This window comes from Pollicipes pollicipes, unplaced genomic scaffold, assembly GCF_011947565.3.
Source record: "Pollicipes pollicipes isolate AB1234 unplaced genomic scaffold, Ppol_2.1 Scaffold_3447;HRSCAF=4054_pilon_pilon_pilon, whole genome shotgun sequence".
In the NCBI taxonomy this organism is placed as follows: domain Eukaryota; kingdom Metazoa; phylum Arthropoda; class Thecostraca; order Pollicipedomorpha; family Pollicipedidae; genus Pollicipes; species Pollicipes pollicipes.
The window spans coordinates 34004239-34020121 of NW_023596297.1; positions in this window are offsets into that span (position 1 = coordinate 34004239).

The following is a 15883-nucleotide window of genomic DNA, read 5'->3' on the forward strand; positions in this document are numbered from 1 at the left end:
CTCTCTGGGAAGGTCATCGGCCCATTCCATGGTAAATTGACAGGTGCGGGGCAGAAAAAACACCCCATATTTTTTAGATGGCTGAAAGTATCAGAATAGGATTGCCTTATATCCCGAGTTCAGCTCTACCATTTTAGAAGGATTAGAGTAAGAGCTGAGGTGCTGTAGCCTCGTACATTCTGGCATTCACAATGCGATGTTTTGAAACGCAGAAATTTACAGGGACTTCTGACTCTTACGTGACTTTTTGACTGAGTTTTCTCTCTTTCTTGACTTCTCTAACAAGATCAAGTTCAAGAAGATACGCTTTTCTTCCGAAAGTTGCCATTTTCTTTACAAACTTGGCATATAGGACCCATTTCATTTGGATTTGACTGCTGATCCAAAAAGCGAGCTCGAATGCCGTAGAATTCGCTAACAAAACATAAGTTTATGCAATTCATTAACGTGAAATATATAACACAAATACACGCACCATATTATCTTCAATATATATATATATATATATATATATATATATATATATATATATATATATGTATATATTGAAATTTGCTAATCATCACACACGGCTGCATCCATTGGCACGTGATCTGCACACGCAGCGAATCACATATGATCATGAGTAGTTTGCCACATACAACGCAACGACTTAACACAGCAATGATATCACCCGCTCGCCTGCAAGCCAACTTATGTCATATATTGACCCTTCCACTTACATATTTGGTCTCAGCGCCCTGACAGTCACATAATGATTACCGCCCCGCTGCTACCACGCACCCCACGTCAGTGGACGTATGGTGAGCCCTCGGAATCGTCGGCGTCACTGGTGAGAACTTTGAGACGCCCCGAGTGCCTCCACCGTAATAACTTTTGAAAAGCTCTCCGTATGGTGGTTCGCTACACATAGACAAGCTTGGTTTTGCTGCCCATTTTTTAAAAGGAAATTTGAACACGTCCTCCACCTCAGTATTTACCCATCTTTGATAAGCCTGAGGCCCTATTGTGCTGCGGCAAGCCTAGCCATGCCTGCGATGCCGTCACAGACCCCTTTACCATGTAACGTGACAAAAAATACCCCTCTCAGGGCAACCTCATGGTAGCACGAGTTGATGAAGCTGTGCCGATTTCTCTACTGTGCGGCACTGCCGTCTTTGAAATACACATTTATTAGATTGGGCACTCAGGTACGAAGGTATAGGAGAGTAATGTCAAAAACTCATGAACTATGGCGGTGTTAAGTTATGTACCACCAGAGATGAGACAGTAGCTCTGATGGCACAGCACATCTTACTTCCGCCAGCATGCTACGAATGGGTTCACAGCGCACTGAGCGGAGTGCCAGTGGAAGCCTTGGGCCGCGTCGTGCACTACGAATGAACAGCATTCAGAGAGGTCACCCTGGGCAACCACTTGGTCCTCGCGGGCAGTAGCCCTTGCGTGGGCAAAGTACTGACCTTGACTTTCAGCTAAAAAGTGATGTCTGGCCAACTTTGTGATTTGGTAGCTAAGAGATATCATACTTCCTTCCTTTCTTCCGGTGATTGGCACTAGCGCACAGCGATCCGTACTTACTCACAGTTTCTACCTAATCTCCCCATACATATCATCACATGATGTACCACGCTCGTCGCTATCCTCTGACTTGTCCGAGAGGATATAACTTAAATGTTCATTACGCATTCCTTACCAGGGCAAGGCTCTCCCTCTCTCTCTCTCTCTCTCTCTCTCTCTCTCTCTCTCTCTCTCTCTCTCCTCTCTATCTCTCTCTCTCTCTCTCTCTCTCTCTTCTCTCTCTCTCTCCACTCTCTTCTCTCTCTCTCTCTCTCTCTCTCTCTCTCTCTCTTCTCTCTCTCTCTCTCTCTCTCTCTCTCTCTCTCTCTCTCTCCTCTCTCTCTCTCTCTCTCTCTCTCTCTCTCTCTCTCTCTCTCTCTCTCTCTCTCTCTCTCTCTCACACACACACACACACACACACACACACACACACACACACACCACACACTCACACCACACACACACACACACCATCATGCGGTCGAAGTTTCCGTATCAAATGCAGCGTGAACAAGGGGTCAGAGTATTTCAAGTCAGGAAGGCTGGAAGCGGATATGAGCAGCATTGGATTTTGATGATGTGTGTATACGCATGCCGAGTGCGTGCCACTGCTGCCGGCCAAGACGCAGTGCCTCGGACGAAGTGCAACACATTTGGGGAAACCGATAGAAGGGTTGTTTGATTCCCGCTTGCAAATGTCATACACTTGTCGCAAATTCCCTGAGCACTCTTCTTTTGGCTCCATTGAGCTGTCAGACCGTAACGCAGTCGTCCTTAACATCCGGCTGACCTGGTCCGACTCGTAAAACAGCTATACCTTCTCCTTAACCTTGCCAGGAATGCTGGGTCTTTCTTTGCTTTAGTGACATTTGGCAAGAGGCCATGTGACTTTTTTAGTTGGTGGTTCTTCCGCATCGTGCACATGCGACCACCTTTTGTTTGTGCCCCGCCGAACGGCAGCCCATTGTCTTCGTTGCTTTTTATTTTCGCGGCGGGAGAAGTGGGCTGGAAAATCAGCTTATTGACGATCCGTTGTAAATGGAGAAACACTCATATATACTCTCATTTCAGTTCATCAAAAAAATACAAAGCATTAAATATTGGTCTATCCTTTGCAGTAGTGTTGCCAGGCTGCCCAGCTTGCAACCCCCCCCCCCCCCCCTCCCCTCTCATTAATCCCTGTGACTATTACTGACTCTGTATTATCAACCCGTGTGGACATTAGAAACTGGGTGTCCCTATTTTTTACGTGACTATATTTTTACTGACTTATTTGCATTTAAGCGCAATGGAATTGATGCTCAATTTTGCTCGCAGCAGGGTAAGCCCCTATCCCTTCACTTTTGAGCATTCTTATGACAAAAATGCGTTCAACTGATAAGTCTTGTCACCGAATGGCACGCTAGACAAAAATGGCTTTTGGTGCAACGGTGTAACATCCCGCACACATGTCACGACTGACTACGCTTGGAACTATCGTGAAATGATCCGCGCATGTCTGGTTTGAACAAATATGAAGCATGTTTGGAGGAAAACGTATCTTTTATTTTCCCTTTTGATAGAAAAGTACTTGTACCTAATTTCTGCACTTAGCAAAATAGCGTTATGAATGTCCAAAAGGTGAAAATAGGCCAAGTAACTTTTGGTCGCATTGTCATGGTTTTCAAAACAAAATGATGACAAATTTGGAAATAGCCAAAAGATGCCTTGTTGCAGCTTAAGCGGTGTATAGTGCTGTGCAATTTAAATTACTATTGATTGTGATATAGGCTTTTAGAGATGTCTCGGGTAGTTGACCTAAAAATGCCGGAGGCTATAGCTCTTCGCCAATCGATCTGACCTTTCTCAAAATCGCGCAGCATCATTTAGGGCATAAGACAATCCCCTTTAATAATTTCCATCGAAATATGAAATATTTAGTTTTGTACCCCCTGTCAATTTGCCATGGAATGCCCGCATAACGGGAATGTTGCTATGAACCGGATCGGCTGACTTTGGGAGGCTGGGAGCTAGAATCCCTTTTGAACTAGGGTGGGAGTGAAAAATTACATCGCAAAAAGGCCGTGCGGGAGTGAAAAAATCAATTCACTAAAGATGGAACTTATGAGATGGTGACTGATGCCAGGGGCGGATCTAGCCTGGAGTTTTGGGGGGGGGGGCAACCGTTCGTCGCCAGCTGGCTGGTGTGGGATCCGAGGTCCAGTGTATGGTGCCTCTCGCGAGTACCTAGTAGGGACACCATTCAAAAACCGAAAAAAGCACCGAAATGCTTTTGAACCTTGAACAGAAGCTAAAACAAAACAGTTAAAACAGCTAAAGTTAAAAAAGACGGTAAGTAGACGAAACTTTTATGAAGTTCTGGGAATACTTTGGGGAGCCAAAACACGCTCTCAGAGGTTTTTGGGGGCCGTGGCCCCGTGCCCCCCCCCCCCCTGGATCCACCTATGATTGATGCTCCAGCGAACAAAGACATCTATTTCAAGTTGGTATGGACGTAATATCAGGACCCTGACAAGATTATTTCGTTATTTAACATTTTAGGTCATTAAAGTGAAATAGAATACATTAACCCGCGCTCTGGTGGGGGGAAATTGACCCCGAGGGCTTTTCCCGAATAGTTTCTGAAGAGCGCGGCGTAGCCGCGCCAAATTTGGCATACTTGTAGAAAATCGCATAGCGGATCGTTTGACATACAAATTTGAGATGTACCTTGTAAGGTCACTGACCTGTGACAGGTCAAATTCAGCCCATGGTTTTAGCGAAAACAATTTCTAGGGAATCGTTTAATCTGATACAACAACGGAGTGTTTGACGAAAGCATACATCTCTGGGATGCTTTCTCAGGCACCAAAATGTTGAATGAGCAAATTATGTCGACCTAAGGTCAGGTATGAAGGTCAGACTAAGGCCAAAACCAACCCGATTTATTACTCTAGGGCGTGTTGCATGGGATAGTTTCTGGTGCTCATTTCGAGTTTATTGATAGCAGGAACTGCATTATACATCTTCAGTTGACTTCTTAGATGTCAGAACAGGCCATTGATCTACGATAACCCGGGTCGAACTTTTTGTTTTAGGAACATACTGCCTAGCGTAATCTTTGTCGCTTATTCCAGCGCAAAACTCAGAGCAGTCTTGTGTCATTTTGGTCCCCATGACCATCAAAGGGTGAAACAAGGTCAATGACCTCAAATGGACATGTGAACTTTTGCTTAGAGACAGTTGCCTAGGTTCCGGGGGCGCTTTGGAGACCAACCTGGAATTTGACCTTGTTTGACGTTATTTGACCTGAAGGTCATGACCTAGGAAGTTGAAACCCTAACCTAAGTGAGTTCACGCTTGGGTCAAGATACCCTGCAAATTTGGTGTCTCTAGCTTTCTTAGTTCCCGAGATCTCAGAAGGGGTCCATTTGACCCCCACCCCTCCATTCGAGCGAAGGGTATCTGCCCGGCCAACGGGCGCGTGTTAAAGCAACGTAATTTCATGACAGTATTTTGAGCATAACAAATTATAAACACCAATTATTTGACGCTGAACTTTTCAATTCCCTTCCACAACACTTTTAAAACAAAACAAAGCACAGGAATTCAATAACAAAATAACGACAGAAAATTCAACGAGCATAAGACACTCAAACAAAAAAACCTTGAACTCATACACATCACCCCATCACCAAGTCAAACACAATAGACATACCTCTGGCTTCTGTTAAGATGGAGTCAAGGAAAACAAACATTTTGTCACTGTTCCTTACAAAATAACTATGCTTATTTCCATGAAAGTAACCTATGCCTAACCCAAAAAGGCCTTACATCATCTCATCCTGTATAACCTGTTTGTATCACAGCAGCAGTTGTGAGCTACTAATTCTTGCATTATTCCCATTGCCACTTGCCATGCACTTAACCAACTTAACCTAACTTAGAGTAGCCCATATGATGAACATCATCTCAGCTCACCTATCTGTTGACAGCAGCACTTGTGATAAAAACATGATACCTAAAGCTAGTTTTTGGCTGGCTTCAACTTGCGTTTTTATTCAGTTCCTTTGTGTATGTTTGCTGACATCAGACAAAGCTGACAACACACAAATCAAAAAACTTTAAATCGCTTTGAACAACTTATTTTGATTGTCATGGTTAACCTATGTCAAGGGCAAAAATGGGTATGCTCCCCAAAACAATCTCTCTTTCCAAAAGTAACCTAACTTTTAGATGACCATGCCAGTATTGCTGCTTGCCTTTTCAGCTGCAGCAAATGCATCCATTTAGGCATGTTCATTCATATTTAATGACAAAGTTTGAGATGTTGGCTTCACATTTTAAATCGGATGGTCTGACTATTTGTTACATACTAATGTTTAACTCATATTATGATTATTATGCAGCGTAGAGTATCCCTGTGCTAAAAATATAGTGCATATATACAGTACAGTCATTTGCCGGTCAGCAAACCATGACAACTACAGAAAACATCTGGTTAGCAACCATGGGGGACCACTTAAGGAAATTTGGGGCAAATAAACAAGAATATGGAACAAAATAAGCCCATTGCATGCCTTGTGGCATCATAATTTGTCTTATGACAAAACTCGATGGATTAGCACAGAAAATGGCTAACTCTGGTTACCAATCATGTGTTGAAAGCAGGTAAGGTATGCAATTACTTGGTCCACAGGAGACTTTCTGGCTTCTTCATGCTCCCCAAAACAAAAGGTCAGTACCTTTTGCATGGTCTGCTGGCAGACAGAGTTATCCCCCCCAAATATAAATATAGATCATGCCCACCAGCCTACGAGATTAAAATGCGAAACAAATAACAGGTATGCATGATAAACATCTCAAGAGGGTAGAACTTCGCCATCAAATACTTCTGTATTAGCTGCGTTGGGTTTGTCCCAAGGCTCAGTATGGTGGCTTAAGCATAGCCTTGCCAGGTAGCCTGGTGAGTCAGACACTCGAAAGGCTTAGATTTATCATTATTGAGCACCGCCATGAACCAAGAAAACGGTTAACCAGGGATTTAAGAGGGCAAAAATGTCGGTACACATAAGTTCCGTGCTTCAATTTGTCTCATTCATTGCCTGTGAATTGTTCACGCTTGGGTGCATATCAAACATGTTTGGGCGGCTGACGAATTAATTTAATTTAGGTATAACATACGTACAAGTTTGCAGTTGGAGCATCTTGCCGAGAAATTGGTCAAAATTTTAGGCAGCAGTTGGTACCTTTAAAAGCAATCGAAAAGGAGGGAAGAATAAAACGGTATCACACTTGTATGGTACCAAGAAAACAAAAAGAGCTAAATAAACATAAGACTGGTAATTTTCCAGCAAAATTTTGTTATCAGCTGATTTGACTTAAAATCTGTTAATTTTGCTACTCAAATGGTGATATTCATCTTGTAAGTTTAATTTAGAAGACATCTCTTGAACTTTTCACTCCTGCATATCGGGAGTGATGCAATTTAGTGGTCAAGTTTCCTCGGAGAAAGAAATACGTGGAGTAAAATTCTCTAACAAGCTTTGCTGGTGTTTGCGCCAGGCTATGCTTTCGTGGTGTGGTGGTCAGACAAAAAAAAAAATAGGGGATGCGTGGAACCTTGCATTTGGCGCACAGCTGCAGATTGTGATGCATTTTGTAAACAAACCATTCTTAATGCGTGCAAGCGGCTGGGGTCGCTGGGATTCTTGGGCTTAGAGGTAAACTTCAGGAGGGGAAATAGGGGTTTGGCATGTGCGATTAGACAATGTCAAGCAGGAGTGAAAACTTCACACAAAATATGGGGAAAAGGAGTGAAAAATTCCTCCTCATAAGGTGTTGTTTTACACCCAAAGTCGGCAATTCTAGGACACTGTTGGGAGGTGTGCTCCGGAGAAAGGTGACAAGCCACGCTTGGCACGTACTATCAACGTAACACGATTGGTGCAAAGCATTGGACGTACCATTTGTGTCATCTGGGAGGTGTGGGGCAACGATATAAATTTTGAGGAACCAGAGATGGTGGAGCAATGAAACACAACAGTGGGATTGAAAATGGCTAAATTCTAATAAAACCCTGTATTTTATGGCATGCTACCGCACATATTCTGCACCTTAATGTAGCGTGAATGATACTTTTTCGTGTACCCCCCCAAAAGAAAACATATGCTTATGACATCCCTCAGACATCTCCTGATCATAACTGAGTCTGCTACTGACATTTCAATATCGGTCAGTTGTCATGAACGAGAAACCCTGTATTAAAGACAGAATATTTTTTACCTCGGTCTCACTTTCATCCCAGCGTTATGTCAATGGAATTTACCGAGAAATGACCTTCGCAGACAGTCACCTGATTTTGACTTGCTATAGGCCAGTGACCTTTCAAAGTACATCTCAATTTTATGTCATAGCGCCCGCTATCAAATTTATTTCAGCTATACAGCGTTTGGTGCGTCTACGCAGCGCCGTCCGGAAATTATTACGAAAAGCCTTCGGGGCGGGGTTGTCAAAACGAACTTTCGGCCCACCCGAGGTCGTGTTAACTCTTGATGCGCGCTGGCTTAAAATTAATAAAAGAAATTTAAACTCGCTAAAATTGTTTGTTAAAAGCCGTCTAAAATGCTAGGTGCAGGATGCACGAGGTTTGTCTACTTGAAATCACATGCAGGTGTAAGTGATGCGTGATGAGTGATGCCGGTTTACTTGAAATCTTATGCAGGTTGTAGTGATGTGTGATGTGTGATGCCGGTTTACTTGAAAACACTTGCAGGTATAAGTGATGGGTGATGTGTGATGCCGGTTTAGTTGAAATCGCTTCCAGGTATGAGTGGTGCATAATGCGTGATGTCTATTTAAAGTCGGTTAGACGGCGACGCATTTTCACGCCTTTGTAATCCTTAGGTATATGTATATATATATATATATATATATATATATATATATATATATATATTGTATCGTTATAATGGCTGGCAATCGCCCCTTGTTTAACCGCCTCAATGTTGGTGACCCGCAAAAACTGTAACACGCTGTTGAAAAAGCAGCAACTGAGAAACCAAGTGAGATCGGCGACCCATTTTCTATTTGCCGCTCGTAATCGTTTTGACGGAGGCATATAGCCGAAATATTTGTGCATCCGTCCCTCTTTTTCCTGATTATCAGGCGAAGAATAAGGATAACAGCATTATCTTATGTATGTGTAATGTTTCTCGCAAATGCACTTCACTTACGCAATAAATGCTACTTTTTTGAGCTCAATATCCTGTTGGTAATGCAGTTGCGCTACCCAATGCTACTGATGTTAATGGCAGGTCCTGACAGTTCACCAAAGCACGTTTTTGAAATATATTCCAGATATGTGACACTTCCTTTACAGAGACAAGCGTGACCTGGGAATCATATCCGACAGCCCCTCTCGCATGGCAGGCGCATTTCCACTTCGCCACGGAACCAGCTCGCAATTTGTACTTAATAATGATTGTGTTGCGGTAATGTCTGCTCCCAGATAATGCATATTGGGCTGCGTTCGGTCATATTAGTTCGATTACATCAGCGATCATGTTTTGCAAAATAATTGGCAAGGATGAACAGTGTAAAATGGCTAAGCCTAATCCCAAAATATGGCATCAACGGGTCTGGCCAGTATTTTTGTTAAAGTCAGGAATACCTGTCAAAAACATTATCGAATGGAAAACTACATGCCTGGTACATTGCTCTCTTCCATGACGCGCACAACGGCCAGAACACATCCACTGATATTAAAATCCAAGATCCATCTAGACTTAGTTTTTTAACAGGCCGTCTACCCCTTTCCTCTCACGCAACACCTGGAATTCCGCAACATAATTTTAGTTTTTCGGCTAATCATGCACGGAGCTGAAAAGGTAATCTTTCGCGAAAGAGATGACAGCGGTGATAAATAAAGGCATTAGGAAATAAGGGCATTGAATATAACGCATGGTGGGTGTAAACAGTGGGAAAATAATTATAGGTGGATGTAAAGTGAACGTTTAACACTAGAAAAAAGAAAACAACGTTGTATTTGCCGTTCTGCGATTTCTACAAGATCGCAGAATACGACCAATGAGACCTCCATCTACTCCTCTTTGCTGGATGCCACCAGTAAGTGGCATGGGATATGCATGTCGCGTGTGTTGTTCAATGCTGCTAGTGTGTGCTGGCGAGTCACAGTCACAGGAAGAGTCTGCTGGTGGACGTGCTCGTCTATACACGCATCTTTACTGCGTAACTGTCTTGGGAATTGTGGAATAACGCACTGGCGGCGTATTCAAAGGCCAATGCACTGTGCCGTTCCCGTTGCGGCTGATCTCAGCCGGCAGGATCATGTGGCCTCAGATCCACTGAAGATCAGATGGCCTAAAGTTGAGGAGCTGTACACCGAGCACGGATATCGTAACGATGCAGCATGTTATCACCGCCCTAAGAGCATCTGAAGTGTTGTTGGGCGCTGAAGAGTGCTCCGTCGCTATGACGTGCCATTCCGCCGCACGCTTGCTTAAGAGCTGACGGTCGTCCGTAGCTTACCATCATGCAAGCTCTGCTCTTTTGTCGCAATTGATGATAATGGTCATTCATTAAAAGACAGTGCCCACAAGGTGATATTTGTATTTGCAATAAACGGCAAAATGCTCTGCATATTTGATTTAAACATCGAACAAATTTGTCTCACGGTGGCGCTTGAATGGTGCTGTCCATTGGCACATTGGTGTCGCTACTGATTTTACGGACGTTAGGACCATGTAAACGTTCAAGCCATATCTCCTTATTGAAGTGACTGCCAGAGATGTCTGATCACGTAAAACACGGGTTTCAAATCACGGCTCCTCTTGACGCTAGGTCAAGCGCAGCAAAGTGAACGGTACACATCACACATTTCTAACCAACAACTCTTAGCATGTGGTTTCGGCATGGTGAAAACGATAAGGCCGTCCCCGTCCGTGAGTCCGTCCGTCCTCGTCCGAACCACCAAAGTTTTGGCCGGCGGAGACGTGACTGACCAGCAGCAGCCATGAGGATCAGTGGGATCAGCTGATCCTGCGGGATGAGCTGAGGCTCAGGCGGTTCCACCACGGATCACACCATCTCCAGCCTCTTCAGCAAGCTCCCGGGCATTTTCCTAGTTGGCTCACGGACCCGAGGCGGCCTGGCCCGCCGGAGTCAGCTGATCCCACGTGACTGCCAGATCCGGACCGCCGAGGCTGATTGGGGGACGCTCCAGTTGGCACCGTCAGCTCTACACGGAACCGCCGGAGGCAGAGGAGGGCACGTCAGGTGAAGGTCGGGGTTTACAGATGGAGCGTCTACTCGACGGAGCGTCGCCGGCGGCCGGGTCCGCCCGGGAAGGCCGCTGCCGCCAGGACCCATCTTGTGCTTGGCCGCCTGCGTGGCCGAGAAGCCGCGGCCCAGGCCGAAGTCCAGCCCGCGTTTGCTGTGGAGAAGGACGCCGGTCAGAAGTTGAAGGTTGCTCTCTTGCTGCGCTATAGACAGGGTACGCGTTGGATGCTCAGCACATTTCGGGGTTACTCGTGTGTTTTGATTTCTCTGCATTGGGCGGCGGGAATATTTTCGTAACTTCTTACTTATACGTTTTCCACTCAAGCAACGCATGTAGTTTACGTATGTGTTTCCCGAATGAGATAGGACACGTGACGATAGTTTAAAACATGTATGCCTTTCGGGTCATAGTATGTTGCCTAAATTGCCACCTATTTTAAGTATAGATTAAAACCCAATGGTAATCAAAGGAATGTAGCGTATGGAACATCGGTCACCTACAACGGCATTCATCACCCTCAAAGTAAAACAGCGATAAGCAACTCACACTAAAAACAGTTAAATTAACGCACCTCGATCTGAACCATTCCGCCTGGTAGGTCCGTAAAACCGAGGATAAAATGCTATTGCTGTCTACTGCGGGGTCCTCCGTTGGCCAGGTCCACGGATGCTCGAATAGGCAGGGCAGGCAGGCAGCGACATCTATTGGAGCCTTGGCGACCTACACGGCATATACAGACCCTGCCGCGGCAGGCAGGGCCGGCACCATGTTGTACAGGTGGAAAAGTGGCACGTGTTTTCGGAAATATATATCTACTTCGTACTGGGCCAGACTGATCTCTCCTGCGTCGTCGAGCGTGCGCAGCCGGCTGACCAGCTCGCTGATGTACGGGTCGATCTGGATGTCCTCCGCATCGTCCGCCCATGAATTCCTGCACAGTGGAGACTAGCGTCAAACGGGCCCTGCATGCGATCAACCGCATTACGAAAATGATTCGCAGCCGGATATAGATCAGTGTGCATCAAAACGTTGTGCATCTAGGATGGCATTCTGGGAACAATGACATACAGGATACGCGGCGAGTAAACTGAAACATGCCTGCCCCATGATACCCTACTGCGCCAAACATGATGGGACGGTACCACTACATGATGCTGGATGATGAGGCATGAATCGCCGAAGCAAGAGAAGATTTCACTATACCTCATGCATGTTTGGTTGATATTTAATTTAACATTGTGGAAATCTACGTAAATTTGTCTTCGTGACATAGGACCTCCTTCGCGCTGTTCAATATCCCAATTAGGGTGCATAATTTGTTAGGAGAAGTCAGTCAAGCTAGCTATCATTATTTAAGTTTTCTACCCCTAACCATCTAAGGTCCTATACAACGTTCGAGGTTAGGGGTGGGAGACATGGAACCCCATCCCTTCTCTGGCTGCGCATACATTATTTTGCATGGTGCCCTTGGTGTACCCCTAGCCCTGTGAAAGAGGTTCATGTATTTTTTAATCACAGTGAATTTACATTTTCTATTTGTGACACAACCGGTCATATGCAAAGAATCTGCAAGTTGTCCTATGTCGTACAAGTGTTACGTACCAGCGAGAACATTACCAGCAGTTGCTAAATGTAGACAACCATGAGACAAGCCATGCTAGAGTCGTAGGACCAGACAACAACCACTTGTTTTTAGAGCAGCAGCACAGCATTGTAGTTATGACACAATGCGTCATTGATAGCAAATAAACACGGCTATTTATACCGTGGACAAAGATAGTTTAAATCATACGAAGATATTGTTGGACTTAACTACACCCAGTTGCAAAACATGACAAAGCATAAACAAGTGCATTAAACTGAGCCCCGTGGGGATCTTACAGTTGTCAGGACGGCTGTCTGCCTTCGAAACCAAAACGTGAAGCCCAAACTTTTCCCAGCTGCTCCTCCTTCCTCACACACACACGGAGCTACCCACCTCTCGGCATCCTCCCTGTGCATGCTGGCGTTGCTGAATGACCAGCAGAAGACGAAGCAGACGATGGCAGCTAGCCAGGTGCAGGCGCTGATTGCGGACACGTGACGAGTCATGAGCCTGAAACGAGGGCAGGTCTGGGTCAGACAAGGGTCAGAGGGTAAGGTCAAGTCAAGGTCAGGCCAGTTTCAGGTCAAGCCAAGGTCAGACTCAAGTCGGACCAGTGATGTGGTCGGGTGATGGTCCGATTGCAAAACATATCATGTTTGACAGCTATATTCTACGTGCCGTGCGCTGCGCCCGAAGCATATAGCGGGAATAATGTTCCATAGTTATGTTGTGGCTGCTTGGAAATGTATTTTTTAATAGTAAGAATCAGGTTTACGGCTGCCACCTGGAGGGTAGATTGTCCTGTCATTGTACGAGGGTTAGCAAGGCTGCAGCCAATGCTGTCCACCGGCCAAATATGCACCGAAGCTGCGCCAGCACCCCGCTGGTGGAAGCCGAGCTGGTAGACTGTACCGCAGTACACCATCCCGCCTCCCTCCCACCTCTGGTGGGCCTGGTAAAGACCGTCTGGTCACGCAGTAGTGGCTCAGGGCAAGATGGCGGTGACCGTGATGTGTTTGCTGTTCGCAGGACAGATCCTCGAACATTCGATCCCAAACCGCGAAAGCTTGACTGCCAACCAGACCAAACGGAAAGGTCTCGGCCGTTTCCATGGTTCCTAATGGGCGCGTAACTTTTCCGGGCGACCATTATTAGAAAGCTCTATGCTTATATACGGATTTTAGCTGTAAAGAGCGCTTCCAAAGGCAACGAACCTCAATTCTGTGGAAATAAAATGAAACCTTGGTCTGATGCATGGCGTTCCAGTTAAAGATCCATGCGGCTGAGAATAGCAATAAGAAATTCCAATCACAATCCAAACTCTTTGCGAAATGCAGTATATCCTATTAAGCTACTCAATAAAGCTGTGTGTAACAGCACAGCCTATTCTCAATGGAATTTTTCCAGGCGTGATTCAACTACATCTCAGCACAACACATAAACCATCAATTGCAAAACAGTGGCAGCGTTAGTCAGCTCATAGCATGAATAAAACCGAGCAAAACACAAGCAACGCCCTTTTATGCCAGCATGTGTAAGGAAAATTGCTAGCTGAGTCACCTGGGAGTGCCATTTCCAGCTGGGTTGCTACGGAGCTTCTCATCATGAGAAGTAATTAATACTTCACAGAGCGGCTACTCACAGCTAGCTTCGTATACATCATACGATGGCAAAGGTCCACTTAGCCTCTTACATTACAACAAGCAGGCCCGTTCACGGATACCTTTACACCTATACACTTTTCGTTGTTAAATACTTAAAATAAACTTGAACATGCGCTCGCGTGGCCGGCTTGATACCATTCGCTCGGGTGGGGGTTGATTTGAACTCCCCTGAGATTTCAGGAGCTAAGAGAGCGAGAGGCACCAACTTCACAGGATGTGTTGGTTTGTACCTGGACTCATTTGGGTCAAAGTTTGAGGCTCCTAGGTTATGATCTTCGGGTCAAGTAAGGTCAAATAAGGTTAATCTCCAGGCTGGTCTACTTAGTGCCCTCAGAACCTAGATACCTGTTCTAAGCAAAAGATCGCAAGATTCTTTAAGGCTAGTGACCTTGTTTGACCTTTCGAAGGCCATGGTGACAAAAATCGTACAGGGCTGCTTTGAGTTTCGCATTTGAATAAGCGACAAAAATTATGCCAGTTAGTATGTTCCTATAAACGAAGTGTTGGCCTGGGTCATTTTAGGTTGGTGACCTGTTCAGATATTTGAGAAGTGCATGGAAGATCTATAATACGCCTCATAACATCAATACATTTGGAATGAGCACCAGCCACTATCCCATGCAGCAAGTCCAAAAGTACTGAAACAGATTGGCTTTGATCTTGGCCTAACCTTCAAAACTGACCTTAGATCAATCAGATTTGTTCATTTACTTGTCGTGTTGCCTAAGAAAGTATCTCAGAGATGCATAGTCTCGCCCAACGCTCCTTTGTTGCATCAAATTGAAAGATTCCCTAGAGACTGACTTCACAGAATCCATGGCATTATTTTAACCTACTTGTAGGTCAGCGACCTTACAAGGTGCATTTAAATTCTTAAGGCCAAACAATCAGCTATTCAATTGTCTACAGCTATGCAAAATGTGGCGCGGCTGCGCAGCGCCGTTGGGAAAGCATTCTGGAAAACCTTCGAGGGTCAATTTGACCCTCCACCAGAGCGCGTGTTAAGGCACTCTCATAACGGCACTAGACGTACGTCTCCCAAGACAATTCATTTGAAATGTGCACACGTAAGAGCGTCTTTCGGATTGTTACACGTGTGTGTTCTGCCTGCTGATGGTCAGCAGCGTGAGACTCACTCGGTGCTTGTCCCGGGAGGAGATCGCCTCGTGGTCGACGCTGTGCTGCTCCACCGCCGACTGCAATGCTGGTGCCGCCTCTCTGGCACCTTATATTCAATTCCCCACGAGACAGCGGTGACCAATGGACCAATGGGGCGAGGCCGCGCCATCAGCCAATCAGAACAGCGCATGGCCCACGCGAAACCGGACCCGTTCAATTAGCCGGGTGATTTCAGAACGGTTGTCAATGAATTCAAAGGATTTGACCAGAGATTGCGATGCCAAACCTTAGCTTGTAGTTAGTAGATATATAGAAAGAAGGGCTTTGTCCTGCTTCAGATGCACGTGTTGTACTCGGCTCTTGCAGGGACCTTCTCCTTATGCAGCAGTCGGTTGGTCGGTCGGTCAAAATCGGTCTGGCATAGGCCGTATGTGAGCAGATTACTCACCACTGGCACTTGAATTGCGGCAGCAGTTTGAGCTGAAGCGTAGTACTTGACGATCGAACACAAAAGTGGAATTCCCTTAGTTGTTCAGTACCCTTTGCGAGGAACATTATTCACATAGGTAGGACGGTAGCGTTAGCCTTATTCCTTGGAGAAAAATCAGGAGAATTGAGATATAGTCGGGTAACATTTTGGCAACATGCTTTTATCGAAACAATGGCTGAAGTGTATGA